The 19,618-nt window shown below is 36.9% G+C and overlaps 1 protein-coding gene across 1 annotated transcript in view; it reads right to left on the reverse strand.

Moving 5' to 3' along the window:
• NRXN3 (neurexin 3) overlaps nucleotides 1-19,618 on the reverse strand; it is a 1,655,134-nt gene that overhangs the window by 30,703 nt on the left and 1,604,813 nt on the right. The gene's annotated exons all lie outside the window — the stretch shown is intronic.

Here is a 19,618-nt window from a genome sequence, read left to right on the forward strand (position 1 = left end):
GGTAATGACTGTAACGGTGAGGCAGCGGTGGGGAAGAAGGGATGTGTTTTCCCTAAAGTGCGGGATTGTGTAACTTACAAGTACATCGATATTTGATCTCTGCTTCCTGACTACCATCACCAACATGCAACTCTCGTCTCCAGCATAATCGCTTGAACATCTGTTACTTTAAAAAACTGCTGTGTGACTAATTCACTAATAGGCTCTGCTAGATGCGAGAGCACCTGGAATTCGTCTGCTGGCTTAGTGCTGTCATGTCCAAGTCGTATATGCTTGAAGAAATGATGTCCAGTCATGCAGCAAACTGTAAAGTGTCATCTAGGACTCGGAGAACCTGGAAATGGCTTTGATGATTCTTCCAGTCTAAGACACATATTCCTATCACCTTCTCTTTTATTGGTAGAAACTGAGGTACTAAAAAACAAAGACTGTCTTTTTTTTTTTCTCAAGTCAACTTCCCTCCAGTGAATGCATCATTTTACTTATTATATCTCCATTCTTCACAAAGCCCACTCACTCCCCACCAAGCGACAGTGCAGGGTCGCTAAGTTCACTCTCATCTCCATTCACACAAAGATGCAAAAGGACACCAAAGTCTATTTCTGTAAAAGTTCTTTCTTGTATACCTTGGACAAAATCCTGTGAGATAGTTGCCACTCACAAAAGACTCCCTCTCGGGGATGGCTGATTTTCCCCTCATGCCTAAAATCTACAGCAAGCTCAAATGCTCTTTCCTTCTTCTTTGCCCAGGTAGCTTCCACTTATCCCACATTCAGCTGAAATACCACTTCCTCAGAGAAGGTTTTGCTGCCCTGCATCTTACGTCCACATCTCTCACCCACTGCCTTGTCACATGCCCCGCCATGACATGTGGTACCTGCCTTTACTTCATAGAACTCATCAAAATATTGATTGAGACACCATGTGATTAATTAATGGCAGTCTTCCCTGCTGGACTCACTAGAGGCCAAGCCTCTTTTTGCTCACTCCTGTATCCTCAGTGCCTCTCCGAGGGCCTAGGACAGCACTGGTGCTCAGTAAGTATTTGTTAAGTGAAAGCATCAAGGACAACGGGTCAGAAGTAGCCTTTGTTCATCAGTGCCCTCTAACAGACGACTAGGAGAGGAACCTCAGATTCTTCCTTGCTATGATTCTAGTTAAGTCTAAGAAAGGAAATCTGACTCCTGTGCGAAAGCACAGTCTATATCCTCCGACTTTCTCAGCAATCCATCCAGGAGGACCTGAAGAAATTTACTCACTTGTCCTGATCTGTGGCCAGCCCAAGTGTGGAAGTAAAACAATATAATATGTCAAGAAAGTGCATCCAAAATTTCCTAAGCATGACACCTAAATGCAGTATGTGACCCTGAACTGGACTCTGGACTGGAAAAAATAATTTTAAAGTCCATTATGCACATTGGTAAAATCTGAATGTGTATACTTTGGGTGAGATTTTGTATCAGGGTTACGTTTCTTAATTTTGAAATATCAAAATTAAGATTTTGATTTTTTTCTTTGTTCTTGGGAAATACACACTGAATGGTTCAGGATAAAGGAAAGTATTCCTGTAACTGACTCTCAAATGGTTCAGGGAGAAATTTATCTATTTATACATATCTATCTAAATAGATAAGTGTATATTTATATATAGACACTCTCAAATGGCTCAGATATATGTGCATATATAAATATTTTAATATACATTCACATAGAGAGAGAGAGAGACAATGGTAAGCAAATGTGGCCAATGTTAACAATGAGTGAATCTGAGTAATGGGCATATGGGATTTCTATGTACTAATAGTACTACGTACTATTCTTGTACCTTTTCTCCAACTTTGAAATTGTTTGAAAATCAAAATTAAAAAAAAAAATCTCTGAGGAGGTAAGTATATGCATGTCTGTGCAATTTTATGTACATATGATACATAATCACAATCATTAATACATGCATATGCAGACTTTGGTCAGATTTCCACCATGATTTAAGTGCTACAGGATCTGTAACTCCCACATGGAGTTAATTTTACATCAAAAGAACCATCCATAAGTTACTGATCGATGCTTTAGTGCAGGTGTCTAAAGGTAAGAATATATATATATTTTAAATCTGGGTTGTTAGTTTTTTTGATCATGTTTTCCAGGGTCAGCATGATAGGAAAAAAAAAATCAGTCCCAGACTACTCCTGTAACATCAAAACTATCCATCAAGTAGGTCAGTTTGGGATAAAATAGCAAAGAGGCACACTTGTGGAACCCCAACATAGGGCTTTAGAAAAGATAGTTTTCTTGTATTTATTTAATAAAAAAAAAACTAAGAGTGAAGCACTTTTCAAACTTCTCAGTTCCATCTATTGAGTAAGCATTGTGCCCCACGGGGCAGGAGGATGAAGGGAGGGAGGTACTGAAGGTGGTGTACCATTTAAAAATGGGGACCATCTGACTGGGACATTATGCGGAACACCAGAAACTGACACATTGTAACTGACTATACTTTAAATAAATAAAATAAAATAAAATAAAATAAAATAAAATAATAAAATAAAATAAAAATGGGGACCATCTCCAGTGGGTAAGATCTCACTAGGTCCAACATGGTGATGAAGTCTCTTTGAGGCACCACTCCTGAAAGATTCTGAAATGAAAATAGAACTATAGTGAAGGAAGTAGAGGAAAAAGTCAACGTGGACATGGCAGCTGATAAGGTGAACACCCGATTTATCAAGTTCAATCAGCATTTGTGCAGTGCCTGACCCAGAGAGAAGCCATAAGTAATGTGAAAACTGGAACTACTCTAAAAACATAATAAAAAATTATTTCACCAATCAGTATGATAAAGGAAGCTGTGTAATGGCATTTGGCAGTGGCTCCAGCACAGAACAATTCAGTAGACAAATGAAGTCATGAGGAGGGAAGGTCGTAAAGCAGATTCTGAAGGCGGCAAGTGAAAAGTGAAATCAGATTTTTTAATGACTACGAATACAAATGTTTGTCCCTTAGCAGCACTGCCTGAGTCTTTTCAAAACATGGCTTATAAGATCAGTGATAAGTTAAACATAGCCTCAATTTCCTATTTTGATCTTTTGCACTATATAGATGCTGTCAAAAGGAAAGATTCTTAGAAGCATAAAGCAAATTTTAAAAAATCCATTACATGTAAATTATAAAGTATTTTCTGCGTGATGATAGTCATAATTTTAACTATTTGATGCTTCTGATAATTCATGCACAGATAAATCAAAAGAGTGAAAAGATGTCCCAGGAAACAGAACAGAAATCAAAAAGTCTCAGCAAGCACTCTCATCTCTTAAATGTAAGTGTGAAAATCACTGCTAGCGCAGAAATTTCAAAGTGGCTGCTTTCATCTTTAAACAAGCCTGTTGTTTGAATAGATATGCTCCAGGCATCACATTTGGACCATTTGTTTTACCAGCTGTTTCTAAAAATACGTTCACGATGGAGACCTTTCCTGCCTGTCTCCAAAATTGCTTTTGTTGAGGGCTTTTCCTCGCTTGCACAAGGGAAAGGGTAGAGACATGCAAAACAACATCTGCTGAAAGATCCCACAGCTTCAGGGAAGGACTACATTCATAAGCTTCATGTGGAAAAAAAAAAAAAAAAACCCCACCAAAAACTCTCCGATAAGCTACAAAACTGGAGAAACTGCCACATTCTTTTGGATTAAAGGTAATCAAATGTTTTAATTCATTCCTACAATCCTTGGAGCATCAGTGACAGATGTTCCCTACATGGAAGAGGGTCTCAATTAATCTACAGCTGGCTTAATTTTCTGGACATCCTATCAAGGGAGAGAGGGAAGAAGAAGAGGGAGGCAGAGAGGAATGAAAGTTTTCATGGAACTGCATTCTTCCATCCATTTGTTACTTCTAACCAGCAGATGTACAGATGAGGGGTGGTCAAGTGGCGAGGATGTACAGGGCATCTGGGGTGGGATTAAAGAACCAATCATATTCCCAAGTGTCTGTTGAAAGTCTCTTCTTGTCCCATCTGTATTTTTCATTTCCAAGCACAGATTTTATACTTTCTGGTAATGGGTCATTTGCAGGCTACCTCGTGCCTACTGCTGCTATACGGCCACCTGGTGTGTCCATGGACCATTTGTCAGTTGACGAACAGGACTGACCCCAGGGAACTGATGTGTGCTGAGCCATACAGAGTCCTACATATTATCTTCACCATTATCTCTGAGTCCCTCCAGAAGCTTTCCTTGCAGGGCTTTAAATCAGTGACAATTCAAATTCATGGGAAAGACAGTATTTTTTCAAATTACTAGTCTGGCAGAGTTTCTATATGGAAATATTCACAAGAGTTCCCTTGTTGGCCTCCTAATACCATCTTTTACATATATATATATATACATATACACACACACACACACACACACACACACACACACACACACACACATATATCTCCTTTCTTTCTGATTACAAATGTAACATGTACTCAACTCAGAAATTTTGGAGTATAAATAACAAAATAAAAATCACCCAATGGCCAGCACTTAATGATAATCACTGTTAAGGCTGCTACTAATAATATAATCCTTATACCAGATTCAAGACATCAAACCTCTGATTTCCAATAAGCACTCAATAAACTTGGTGTTCCACCTTATTAGGCTAAATTAAGTATAATATATTCAATATTTTGATAATAAATTTCATGAAGCAAGAGGTTATTGGTATAGATACCCAAGAGACAGAGAAGGTAGGAGGAGATGTGAACTATGGAGACAAATTCAGTAACTGCCTTTTAGTACAGGTCACAGCCTTCCTCTTGGCTGGGAATTCAGGTTTTGACCTTCTCTTGACACAAAGATGGATTATATTAGCTCAAATATAGGCTCATTCAGCTCTCCAACACAGTTCTCTGTACTTTGCAATAAGGCTTAAGCTGAGAAAAAAAATTCTAGATTTAGATTCAAGTCCTTAGAGATTTTGATCTTTCTTTAAGTTTATTTATGTTTGTAAACTGATTTTAGCTTTCTAATAACATTTATTCTGGAATTTTTTTTTGAAATCTCTCATTCTGTTTTGTGCCTTTAATCTATTTCTTTGTACTGAGATTCAAAAATGATCTTATACTTAATATCTAAGTGACCTATGCCCAGGATACTGGGGCCTGAGTAAAATAAATGGCTTGGTTTGAAGATCATTTAGTTTATAATCAAATTTTAGACTTAGAAAGGTCTTCAGTCTTCAAAGTCTACTAAATCTGGTTGTGGCAACATAGATAACACTTTAAATCTCTTTATAAAGTTTTCTGGTTTTGGGATATTGGTTTATTTGTTTTCACAGACCAGTAAAATGTCAAAGAAGAATCTGTCAGGAACGATTAACATACAGTCGCCAACTTTTATTTTGCTAAGTAAAGATGTTACAAATAGTAACAAAACACTATTTTTGTAAAAGACATTGATTTTAACCATCAACTCCCCCCCCAAAACCCACAAGATATAATCTCAGAATATAGGGCAGTTCTGTAAATTTACCTTTGTGGAAACTCACTGTATCGTCCCTAAGTTTCTCATTTCACTATGGATGGGTGAATGTTTTGGCATAGCTTGACACTAGTTTTGCACTTGAACTTGGGAATCACTGCTCTAGTTTGCCCACTAACCTGTCCTCAGTGTAGGAAGGTGATACCACCGACTGCATTGCTAGAGCAGACAATTGTTGAGTGAGTCTATACCACTAGCCACTTCCAGGCCCCATGAATTGCTTCACCATGGTGGTTCCTCCAGTGATCAACAACAGAATGGAGAGTTGTCGGTATGACCCCTAAATGGGTCAATAATATACTGCCTTGTGTGGCAACAATGTGGGAAGAAGATGACTGCATTTTCACACATTTCCTATAAATTTTCTGTTGGCTATGATCTCAGTTTAAAATAAAAATCTTTATTTAGGCTTTGAAAAAAAAAGAAAAAACTTGATACACAGTATCAGTGAAATAGCCTGGATTATGGATTTAGGACACCCGGGACTTACTTTCCATCTCTAATAGAAACTAGTTCAGTGACCTTGAACAAATCAATTTACCTATGTAGGTTTTAGTTTTGTCACTGAAAACAAAACCACTACAATGAACTCTAAAGTTCTTCAAGTCTTAAGAGTTATGTAAACTTGAAGATTATAATAAAAAAGAAATGCAAAAAAAGGTCTTTAGCTTTGGGGGAGCTTAAAAGAGAAATTGCTATGTTTGATTTGATGCTCAAGGTCACCAAGTGGTATCTTGAAACCAGAAATCTTAGGGTAAAATTCTTCAAATTTTATGAAGGAGTTAGATTGAAAGGGATTTTAAAAAATAAAATTAAAAACACTGTATGTCTCGTTGTTGTATCTTGCTCATTGTTGCAACAACGATTTTGCAATTGTTGTAGTCAATTCATTGTTGACTTTCAGAGGGTCTGTTTTTATTTTAATATTTTAAAAATATTTAATTTGAGTGCTGTTAAATGAGGGCATGTTCTGCCTAGCTGACGAATTCTCGCTACGGCAGATCTGGTCTATTTCATCATTTCATATGACGCAGCTGACCCCTGGAGACTGAGTTTGCCCGTTTGTTTTTATAGGGAAAGCTAGTAATGACTAAATGTAAGTAAACAAAGAAATAACAAGCAAACCAGCAAGTAAATGAACAAGTAAATAAACCAACCACATAGTAAAATACCTGGTAACTGCAAGCATAATAGGAGAAAAAGAAGTTGACTTTACTGCCTTTTGCTATGCCTCTATCAGGTCATCAATAGTGTTTAACGCACCCTTGTTTTACTCGTTTTCTGTAATTCCTCTGATCTCAGATGCTTATTAAAACACGAATTTCACATTATGTTGTTTTAAAAGCCAACCTACGTACCTTCTGTCCCCAAAGTCCCTCCTAATATCTCTTTTTCTTGAGTCCTGTCTTATCTCTTCATTTCGCTTTTTGCTTTCTTTTTAAGCCGTAGTTCAGAACCTTACAACTCCAGGCACAATACCACACCGAGAGATCTTACTAATGGAGAAAGCTCATAATGTTATCATTTAGCATCCTGGCTTTCAAAAATTCACCTTATGCTCCTTCTGGGGTTAGGATACATGAGGATCTGGCTTCATCGTTTACTCGATGTTCTTCATATATGAGTCTTTTGTATTTCTTCCCCATGGATTTCTAACGTTAATGATGCTAAAGGGATTAAACATTAATTTACGGAATCAAATCTCTAAGTAACAAACAGCACCTCTGCAGTAATACTAAATGTGGCTTTGTACCTGTATTTTCATAGCCTGCTCCTGTCTAATCTGTGGCCAGGTGGTGGAACACATTCTTCTCATCAGGATATTGGATCCTCCTTCCTGCACCCTACCGTAAATTCCGCTGTCTCTGACATTCAGAGGACTAGGATATAAATAAATGCTTTTGCCTGCAGTGCAGGACTGAGTCCTAGATATTGTGTCCCCTCAATTCTGTCCTCCCCATTCACTGCCTGTGTCACCAAGAATGTTTTTTCTCACTTACCACACAAAGTTTATAAAGCCATGAATCAAAAAGTACAGGGAAAGAAGAGGTGCTCAGCAGGTTGCAAATATCATATCTCAGTCATCTAGACATTTGTCAGCTCAATAACCCACAGCCAAGGTTTGGGGAAGAATTACTGGGATGTGACACAGTATGTGGGCTCGAGTTCAAAGAAGCTACTGCCAAAGAGGTCTGAAAGCCAAGGAGAGCGCAGCCCACGCCCCAGCTGCGGCACAGAGTGCAAAAGACAGATTTGCAAAGGAAGGGCAAAAAATCAAGCACTTACAAAAAAGGTAGTGTACATGGTGGCTGGAGGGGACTCTGATTTTGTACTTTTGCTTGGTTTCCATCATGTCATATATGAGCTAATGACACAGTCAAAACAATGGTGAGAAATGAGCTTTCAATGTCCTTCCATATCCCATGTGGTCTCATGTGCTTAGTGGGGGACTCAACAAATGTTCCTTAAGCTGGACTATAAAATGGGCAAGAAGGATTTGTCTATTAAAAAAGAAAAAGACAACACATTTGTACCAGATTTCTCTAGATCAGGGGGCAGCAACCTACCAAATCCAGCTTGATGTCTGCTTTTAAAAAATCAAGTTTTATTGAAACACAGCCACAGTCACTCATTTACATACTGTCCATGGCTGCCTTGGCACACAACAACGGGGCTGAGTAGTTATGACGGGGACCCTGAGCTTCTCAAAGTTAAACTTTTTACTCTCTGGCCTTTTACAGAAAAAAAAAAGTTTGCTGGCCTTTACTCTGGGTGATTAATCTGACAAATTTGAACAGTTAGCCATGTAACATTGCCAATTCTCATGATCTTTCAGTAAAAACAAAGTCTCTGCTTCAGAGCCAGGATGGACCCGGAGCTTGACAATACAAAGTCCCCAAGCATTTTGCACTGGATGGAGTTTCCAGTTTGGACTTCAGGACAGGTCAGGACTGATGTACCGTGTAATGAAATCCTCAGATGCTTGGGCAAGTTATGCTTTCCTTGGAAAGATTCTAATAAAAGCAAATACAGCTTTTAAAAGGTGCTTTCTATTTCATTGTGAATTTCAGTCCTTAACAACTCCTTTTAAGACTCTTCCCTTGCATAGAGAATTCTAGGGCCGAAGAAAGGTTTGGGGTTTTTGTTGTTGTGGTTGTGGTGGTGGTGGTTGTTTTAATGGAGGTACTGGAGTTTGAACCCAGGACCTTGTGCATGCTAAACATGCACTCTATCACTGAGCTATGCCTACCCTCTTCGGTTTGTTTTTAATTTTTCCTATCTTTTCTTTTTTATAGTTTGAGACCCATAATGTGAGGAAGCGAGGAAAATGAAAGAGAAGATAAACAAATGGGTATGAATTTAAGAAATGTCAAAAGCACACAGATGTCTGAAAGGGGCTAAGGTAAGAACTACACCCTCCCAGATCCATGTTTACTTATTTTGTTGCTTTCTATGACCTGTAACATCTAAAATACTGTGTTCTGAATAATTATTGCTGAAATAAAGAAAATTCAGCATCTTACCAGAGCTCTCATGAAGAGCCTCTATTCTCAGAACCCTAGTATCAGTTAGAGGTGGCTGTCACCTAACCATATGTTCTAAAAAGATCTGCTGATAAGCACGAGCTAGAAGCCCCTGCTGTACAATTACTACACAGGTGGCATCAGGAGGGGCAAGCCTCCCATAAGTGCTGGTATTTATCCTGAATACTGAGGCCATTCCACCTCGCAGGAAGCCAGGGTAAGTCTTTTCCATCACAGCTGTTTGGATAAATCATAACTAAATAATTTTATAACCCCTATCAACTAAGGTTTTCAAAGCCTTTGAGATACACAGTAATTCATTCATTGAGCAAGTATTTCCTGAACACTTAATATACTCAATACACAAAACTTCTTTCATTATTATCAAAGAGGCAGGTAGCTGTTTATATATACATGGGTCAATGGAAAAATACTACATAACGAGACAGTATAATGTACTGATTCATGTGTGGACTCAGGGCCCAGCTGGCTTGGGTTCAAATCCCATTTCTTCTACTTCCTTGCTGTGTGACCTTGGGACAATGTTTAGCTCCTCTGTGCCTCAGTTTGCTTCTCTGAAGCACATGGAGATGGAGATGGAGATGATAATAAGAGCCCCTTACAGGATTACTATGAAGAAAGAAGTTAAAAACGTAACTTGAGACTATCCCTGCCAATAATAAGTGCTCAATAAATATTTACCGAATGAAAGAACAAAGATGCAAAAGTGGCAAACTTATAAATGGAGGTCTAGCAATCACTTCATGGGGCTTTATTCAATATTATGCATGCTGTCACTGAAAGTTGACCACAGGGACACCTAAACCTGACACACCAAATGAAGTCAAATATTGCAGTAACAGCAACTCAATCAGAGACTCTTGTCAAAACAGAAGGGCTGAAAGTTCCTCACTTTTCTATTTCAATTCCCAGATTTCTCAAACTCTTCCACAAAGCAACGATTCAGAATCTAACAGGAAAATGATATTTTTAAGCTGCAGTCATTTTCTGCAATACAGTGGTTCTCCTGCTGCTTTAAGTGATAACATACTAGTTTACTTCATGAGAAAATGTGGAAGTAAAGGGCACTGATAATATTTCACTGTGAGGTTGGTTAATTAACATGCATCAGGTACTCTAAATAAAGTTCATTATATTTTTAAAAGTTACAAAAACATAACAACTAAGTAATGGAATCATGCTGGAGATTATAATTATATGCTAAGAAATGTATATCTTAACAGACTTTCCAAAGCTCGAGAAACAAAATTTGGAAACCGAAGGAATATCCTGTTCATCTTCAGTGTTACTAAGGGAGGAATTTTTGGCAACTCTATTTTGAGGAAACAAAATTAGTCAAAGCTCCACAAATGAGCATGTCATAGTTCCAAAATTTAGTGCTTTAATAAGTGTTTAAGCCTGATCCTCTATGCACACTGCAATAGAAATGAGGTAATCATTTTCAAACAGATTCGAGTTTGAATCTTACCTCTGCTACTATGTGCAGGACTATGACCTTGGAAAAGCAAACTTTTTGAGTCCTGATTTTCTCAATTGTAAGATGGTCACAATAGTTTCTACGCCGTAAGAGCTGACAAAGAGATTTAAATAAAACCCCATGTTTGAATGCACCCAGCACAGCATGGAACCCGGGCCAGAGATCTGCTTGAGCCAGCTTATGACAGCTGACTGCTACACTTTCAGGAATTTTGCAAGTCAGTTGTTAAATACAGCTGTTATCAAATATAAATATATGTACATAATTATCAAATACATTATATTAAAAACAAAGGTAGTAAAAACTTAAAGCGCATTACTCTCTAATTGTTTTGTTACATTTTACTTCTATCTGTACTCTTGAGGTCACTGATCTCTCCAGCACCTGCATGGTGAAAATACTATGTAATCACGTGCTCATGAGCTGTACTTCCCAGTTCTGAGTTTGACGTTGTCAGATTTGTGACAGTATTGAAATCAGCCACAGTGAGGATATTTTATACTACAGAGATTGTCAAATGCTACAAATTAGGGCTGTGTGTGTGCCTGTGTGTGTGCTGGTTCTTAACATTCATCACCAAGTTGCTTCACCTGCCTCACCAGGGATCTCCCTCCCTGCATCCTTCCCTCCTCCCCGCCTTAACTTGCCCTCTCTCTTTCTCCTTCCCTTTTTTCCCTTCTTTCCTTCATGAGAAAGTTCTCAGTCCACAGAGCCCACACATTTCCTCTTTCTTTGTCCTTTCCTTCTACCCTGAAGAACAGCAAAGAGCAACACTGATGTGACTAAAACATCTCATCATAAAACCATCTGCCTTGAAACACTTTCTCTTCTCCAAGTTAAAAATATGGACTTTTAAAATCTTAAGATCTGGTTTGAAAATCATTAATGTATCCATTTATTTTGTACCTATTTTTTACTCTCTTGTTCAACCGTTATGAATAAGGAGGTTGAAGTTGTTACAGAGATTCATTTTCGTACAATTAGTATCCGACAAACCAAATCATTCCAAGTTACGAGCAAACTTCCTGGATAGTCACCAGTATAATCCAGCATCTGTGTAATTAACTAGCCGCTTTCTTCTACCTCTCTCTCAAGAAATTCAGACTCTATTCTCAGAACTAACACTATTGTGTATGTCATATTCTTTGGAAAGAGCATATAAAGACTTTAAGTCAAAGTAGAAGTGTTGGCTCTCTATGTTGCTTCCATGAGTTAAAAAATAAAATAAAATATATATCATTTGACTCAGAAAGATCAAAAGATAATCTTACCTTGAAATATGCATGAGGTAGAAACAGTGAGTTTAAAATCTTTTTTTTTTCTTTCTTTCTCTCAGATGCCTTGCCAAATACATTTATATTTCAGGTTAAAATACATAAATAAAATTGATAATAAAACACATTCAAATTTCCACAAATTCCTCACCAATTCAGGAACAGACACAGCTCTATATAAAAGAAATGATGGTAGTCCTCACTAACATTTTCGGAAAAAAATTTCTCTTGATCCTTTCCTGAAGAAAACGTTTAACTAGAAGATTGATAATTTATGGGAAAACTCCTTGGAAATTAGCTCATACGTGAAATCCCTTTAACAGTCAGCCCATTTAATCACGCTAAAGAATTCAACAAGGGTTTCTTGTTGCTGTCAATCAGGTGGTTGTTTAGCTACTATCATTAGTAGCTTCCCACTGTAAGTTTTGCCTCCTTAGGCAGGTAAAAAGTGCCACTTATGACTTCCAGATGCAAACCACAGTTATCAGCCTTACAATTCGACTGAAAATTTGTTTTGCTTCTTTGTGAAGTTCCCTAGGGGTAAGGTTAACAGTAGAAACAACAGGGGGGTGGGAAATAAAGGGAGAGGCTTTCAAACCACAGATTACAAACAGAGAACAGAATCACAGAACGACACCACGACAGTGGACTCCAAGACAAGATGGCAAGACAGATGTGCCGGACGAGATACATGCTTGACGGCTGTGCCGAGGAAAGCAAGTACAGGAACAAAACCACACAGAGAGCTGGGAGAGCAGCTCTCGGGGCTGCTGTGACCCAGTGGAAATAATCATACAAATGGCAACCCATGAAATTATAACTACAAAGGAAAGTTACCCCCACAACTCAAACACTGGACTTGCTGGGTTAGCCTGGATGTGTCACTTGGATGAAACATAAGATGGCGTCATTACAGCCCATGCACTGGTGATGGAGGCCATGGTTAGCTGGTTAGCTACAGAGCTGTCACTGCATGCCACACAATGATCCCGGGCTTGTCCAGAAATAAAAGATACAACAAATAGTCTACATCTGCAATAAAATTCTTTTTATGCCATCTGAAATTTGGGGAGAGGAATGTGTTTCTCTGTCCTTTCTGCAAGTTTTTCTTTTATTATTTTTTTTTTTTTCTGGCTCATTTTTCCTTTTCTCAATGAATGATACTGTCAAAAAGGGGAGAGTAAAGGCTAGTGGCCTGTGCAGATATAAGGAAAAATAAAAAGGGAAAAGGAAGGAAATTAAAAGAAAAAATATATAGGAGGAAGAAGAGGAAAACAATGTATTTCATTCTTTTGTACACAACTTTCTTGGATTTCATTGGGGTTTGTTTTGTTTTGAGCATAAGTACTGGAGGGGTACGCTGAAGGGGGGAAATTCAAGATTAGGATGGCAAGAAAAGATTTTGTTGCCTTGGTTGATTTGTATATTTATATATCTCTCAGTATTTAAAAAAAATGACTCATAAAAATATAGCAATGAGTTAAAAATAGCCATAATGACCAAAATACTAAATATAAATCAAAACAAAATAAAGTAAATTCAACCACCAAAAATTCATGCGGCACAAGATGAGGTGAAATGACAGAAAATGTTCTTCAAATATATACAAAGTATATATCTATTTATATATATACACAGGAATGTGCATATATGGATAGATATATCTGTATAATTTTTTCTCTCCACCCCTCCCAAGGATAATTGAATTATGAAGTCATCATTATAATTATGATAAAAAAGAAAACAAAACCTAAAGAAAAATTAACATGCTTTTTCCGCCAAGTTAAAACAGTATCATGCACGTCTATGTTGGCTGATGTAAGAATGATGGTGTGAATTTCTGTGTAAACACATGGCTGATGGCAGGGGCTGTTGTTAATCTCTGTTTACATTAGTATCATTTATACTGTGTCTACATATATATGGAATGATAAGCACTATATATTTAGCATACACACATACATAAATATATATATATACACACAGTATATGTACTGGGGCTTATTGGAGAAAAAATACAGAACAAAAAGAATGAAAGAAAACCCACAAAAACCTCTCTTTTAAAACCCAATCCCTCTTTATTAATTTTTCAGGGGAGGGGGGGACTTGCTTAATGATTTCATTAAGCTCACTCCTTATCAACTGCTTGCATTGGCATTTGAAATCAGGAAGTTCTCATGAGTCTGGCTTAAAATTCTCTCTTCAGCCTGCCCATCCTTAACCTATTACCTAAGAAGGCTTGTCCCTAGACCATACTGTACAGGAGGAGTTCAAAGAAAAGCTTCTTACTGGACTGTACTAATTTTTCCATCATAACAAATCAGAAATTCTGTGCCCTCGGCCTAAGACATAGAAGAATGGCCTTTGGGGTTAATTGATTCTGCACTGGTTGGCGTCATGTTCTGTGATTTTTCTTGCCTGTATCTTGGATGAGGTATGCTAATTGCTGAATTAGAGACCTCGCCTTCAAGTTCTGAGAATATTCTAGACATTTCCATTGCTGTCTACATGGTTTCTTCCCTTCTTACCCCTCCTTTCCTTTGATTCCCTTTATTTTTGAATCTGTTTTCCCTAATAGACTGTGAACTCCAGGAAGGAGTCTTATCTTGTTTTTATTTTCTGAACACCTGCTCTAGTGTCTACATATAGTAGGCACTAAAAATTGTTGCATAAATAAATGATTTATTATACTTTCAAATAGAAGTATATATACTTACACATCGATCTTACTGATACCCTCTCCTTCCCAACATAACCAAAAAATCTTGGGTAATGGAGATGGATAATTTTGGTTTTTTTTTTTTCATTTTTATCATTTTTGTTACTAGGTTTATTGTTTCTGCTACAAAATCTATGATAATGATCAATCCATGAACATGTGTTATGCATGTCATGACTGTACTATTCATTGTCTAATAGCCATTTGGTAGACTTTTCTATACTTATATTTCTATTCTTAGTGTAATTTTCAAAGCATTTTATCATTAGGGATTTAAAGGGCATATATTTGCTCTGATTGCTTAAAAATTAGCTTGGGTTGGGGTGGAATTGAGTTATAAAAAAGTGATGCAGCCTATTACTGAGTGGGTTAATGAATGAAAACAGAAATTATAGCATTAAATTGGGAAGCTTATGCACTTATGAATGTATTCTATTAATTTATAAATCACTGAAGGAAATTCAAAAATTGGAAGGATTCAGCCTAGATCTAAATATGTGACTAGCCATTTGCTTTGTGTACATTATACATATATTGTAACTCAAATGTAAACATTACTAATGCCCACAGCCAATAATGATTAATTATATTCATGAAGTTCACATGTATTTATATCTATTTATATTCTTCTTTCCAAAGCTAACACATTTTTCAGATTAGTTCTATTATACCTTTATTCGAAGTGGTTTTAAGTGGACCTAAAAATTTAAGGTGACTTCCGGACACTGTGATACTCAGATACTCCTATGGCATTTAATTCAGGCATTTACTATTCTATTATACACTGACTAGCTACTTGATTGATGGTATTTAAACATGATTCTATTTACCAATCATGAGATTCCATACAGAAAAAGCTTTCTAAAATTAAATAAAAATCAATTTCTTTCTAATAAAAATATATAAGTTATTAACTCTTCAAGTTTGCTGGAGACACTAATGACAAAATGCATTTCAATAAACTCTTAATATTACCAACATCAAATTTAAGGTCGATAATCACATTTATTATTTTTCATCTATGGATTCTTGAAAATAAGGTTATTTCTCCTTATCCTTCATTAGAAAATTATTATTGCCTTAACATTTCAGCTTCATTTTCCACAATGTTCCAGCAAGTAAGAACTCTAAGAATTTGGTGAGCTTTTAACAACTCAGTGCCAGATTTTCATATTATAAACACTTTACTGAGGCATCTCAAACTGATGAAGATTAAGAACCCAGTTTCACCTGGAGAACACAAATACGGATATGCTCTTCCCATTTGGGATGTTTTGCCAAATTTAAATTTTACCCACAATGGGTTGTGTATTACAGTGTGACTAAACAATGAGAAATAATGTAGCGAATGATACCAAATGCAAATGTGAGGACTGTTGATTTGAGAAGTAAAAGTACATCTGAGAACCACTCTGGGAATAGTAATTATTTTCTGATCTCCAATTACTGCCGTCAGTTTAAACATCTCCAACCAGAGTGGAAGGCGTTTAATACAGTCCTACCCATAGATAGATGTGTTTCATTTTTACTTCCTTTTCTTGTCTGCCCTCTCGTGGAAGTGCTGTCCTTTGAGATTTGATCAAAGGACATTTAACAAAAGTGGAGGCAAAAAAATCTGACTAATTGATAACCAGAAAAATGTATCCCTGGATAATGGCTGGATGAATCAATATAGTTATTAATTATTGTCATGCCCACTTCTCAGCTGTAAAAGCATTTAATTTTTTTTTTCCTCTGCTCTGTGACCCCTGCCCCCAGATTTTTAGAATCTTAAGACCATAAAATATATAAAATTCAGAGAGTTGATACTTTCTAATTATACAAAAGCGAATCTAACAATACATTAGTTTTATTTCTAAAGGTGGAAGCACTGGGCATAGGAGTGGGAGAAGGAGAGAGATGAAATGAAAAATGAATTTCACCATGTTATCTATATTTCAGAATTCATGTTTACATTTTAGATCACAAAGATGAACTTTCCAAAGATCTTAACTTTTATTTGACTTCTATAATCTCATGAGGAACTCTCATTTCCTAGTGGTTATTTGAATCCTCTCCAGTTTGTCTATTTGTTGTTGTTGTTGAATCCAAAGAGGTAAGAAGGACAATGAAATAGGAGTTTACTGTACGACTTACTATCAATAGAGGTGAATTGGAAAGAAAAGAGTTTATATGCAAAGACACTCATCTAAAATATAGACACCAATTTTCTTTGGAGGGAACACACAATCAATGTTTACAAATTAGGAAAGTTAAAATCCTAACCCACAAATTTAGGTACTTGGATAGTTTATTCAAATATTCTTCTGAATATTTCCATTTGATATAGATGGCTTCATTATGATTTTATAGTTTACAATTTCAGTTCTGGGTTCTCAAAGCAAATGTTCAGAAAATGCAATTTTACCTCAACTCACTATAACATGATGTAGTTCCCAGGAAAAGAAGGCATAGGAAAAGTGAAGAATTAACTTTGCTGAAGAAAAGAGGATTTTATTAGGGCGATACTTACTTGTATGAAATCATATATTTTAAACAATTCAACAGGCTTTATTTAGCTGTTTAAAGGCGGATGAAGTGAGAGGCATGAAAAAATCTCCAATTTTAATTTAAGATTGCGAGGTATTTTGAGAGTCATACAAATTCAGTCAACAAATACAAATTGAGCTTTCACTCCGTGCTTTGGTCTCATGATTTACGATTTTTCCCCACTCATTTACATATTTTCCAGCAAAAATATACAGAGAAAAATTGAGATCTATTGGGTTTACAGGGTTCCTAAACTATCATCAACCAACCTCCAAAAAAATTTAAGTTGTCCCTAAACATGATACGACTAAGCTCCATTGAATGAGGGTAATCTCTAAATGTTGAAGTGGTTTGTGGTTTGAAGGCATTTGCTTACATCTGACTCAAAACCAGCAGCTTTGAAACCCATTTTGATTTAAAGAAAATCAAGTAAGAAAAATAATTTCATTTAAAATTTGATATCCAAATGAAAACAAAAGTTGCTGAATATAACATACTAAACTGCCCAAATATAAGAAAAGGAAGACCTTCTAGTTGACCTAAGTTAGTTAGGAAAGAATCTGTAGAAATTAAATGCCTTTTTAACTGACACAGCTAGAAAAATCCTAAGTTTGCCAGCAAAGTGAAAGAGGATAAGGTAATTTCAAGTATGACAGAACAAGATTAGCCAAATTTAGCATATTTTCAGCAAACACCATGCCTGGAAAAGAGTAAAACTGTAGAAACTGAGGCAGTGAATTTGGATATTCAAGATCAGAATTTTGCTCTCAATATTCACAAAGAATCTCAGGATTAACAGTTTATGCCAAAGTCATGTAAATGTCACCACCGTCCGTGGCTGCCTGGGCAATGGAAGACTTTAGGTTCTGCAAAAACCTAGCCCCAGAAATAACTGACTTAAATGTTTCTGATTTTTAATCTGTGGTATTTTTTGGAAAATCTGAGGGCTATAGAGAAATGTCTCATATAATGCAAAAAAGGACCTGACAGCTCTGTGCCTGTAATCTTCATCAGTATCAATCAGGTCTCCAGGGTAAAACCTCTGTGTCAATAGGAATGTCTATCTCCTTCCTGCATTAAATAAGCCTCCGAATCACTTCCCAGGAATACTTTATGGAGTAAATTTAGAGAGAAGAAACGCTCATCCTTCAAATGCAATGAGTTAAACAATCCCAGGCAGAGGGGATCAATGCCAGTCTCTCAGAGCTACATTACCTCCTTCGGGGTGGGCACTCCGTCACCTGCTTTATTTATATATTCCCTCCCACACTCCCTTGCATAACCCAGCAGCTTATTTTAAAAACTTCTTTTATTCCCCCACCTGGGGGCACATGTAATTGCATTACTCAAGAAATGCCAGCATTGGACTTCTGTCCTCTGCTTTGGAATCGGATGAAATACCTGTGCAGCCACTAAAAAGCAAACGGACTTAGTTTGGAGCCATTCAAGTTGGGGCCTGTCCATGTCCAATACCAAATGGTAACGTATGCCCACGACCTGGGGAGCTGCAGAACTTGGGAATCTGAGATTTGGCAGAGCTCTGTCTTTGTATGGAGGTTGCTGTGGAGGTGACTGCATGTGGGAGAGGGGAGGTAGTCCGAGAAGGCAGTGGTAATAATTCAGAGTGATCAAGCCTAGAGTTTCATACGAAGACTTAACAAATCTAAAGATTTGATAAACATGATTACATATATGCAGATGTCACTGCTATGAATGCAGGAAAACCAGAGAAAGGATAAACAGATAATCCAAACTGAACTCTAGGTATCTTAAATTACTGGTCACAAAATTAGTTAATTTAACATGTCTTGGGGATCATGCCATATTCATATCTGAATCCTTAATATCGAACACACACCCAACATACACAGCTGACCCTCAAAAAAATATTTGTTGAACTGAATTCTGTTGGAGAGGTAATTTAGATGTAGTAAAGTTCCATATTCTATTTTCCAGCAGGTCTGTTATGTAAATAAACTAGTAGAATAGGATGGACTCAAATCTAGAGATACACTGTGTCCTGCCTGAGTGCTCAGAAATATATCCTGAATGAATGAATAGATGAATTAATTAATGAATGAAAATTTGGTTCCCACATTCTGGTATGGACTGGCCATATCTTCTTCCCTAGAGAGGTAAAACCTCACTTGGTACATTGAGATTATTACCCAATGATCTGAAAATATCTGACCAACTGGGTCACAGTTACTTTCCTCCCACACAACTGAGCTTCCAAAGGAACAACTCACACTCCAGACTGGAAAGGTCCTACATATTTCTGGTCTGTCCCTACGTGATTCTGAGTATGGGAACCCATAGAACTTCCTGGATCCAAAGCCACTTGCAAGACACCAAGCAGTCAGACTTCCACAAAATCTGAAAATTATAAATCATTTCAGGGTAACAAATGGAAGATTTTTACTTTTGTTAAACTAATATATCTTTCACGAATCTTAAATGTCTCTGGAGTTAACAAAATAAAATGTTTAAGGGTTCTCCTTTTTTTTTTTAAGAAAAGGAAAAAAAAAATTAAAGCAACCCCCCAAAAAA

The sequence above is a fragment of the Camelus bactrianus genome, chromosome 6 (genome assembly GCF_048773025.1).
Source record: "Camelus bactrianus isolate YW-2024 breed Bactrian camel chromosome 6, ASM4877302v1, whole genome shotgun sequence".
NCBI lineage: Eukaryota > Metazoa > Chordata > Mammalia > Artiodactyla > Camelidae > Camelus > Camelus bactrianus.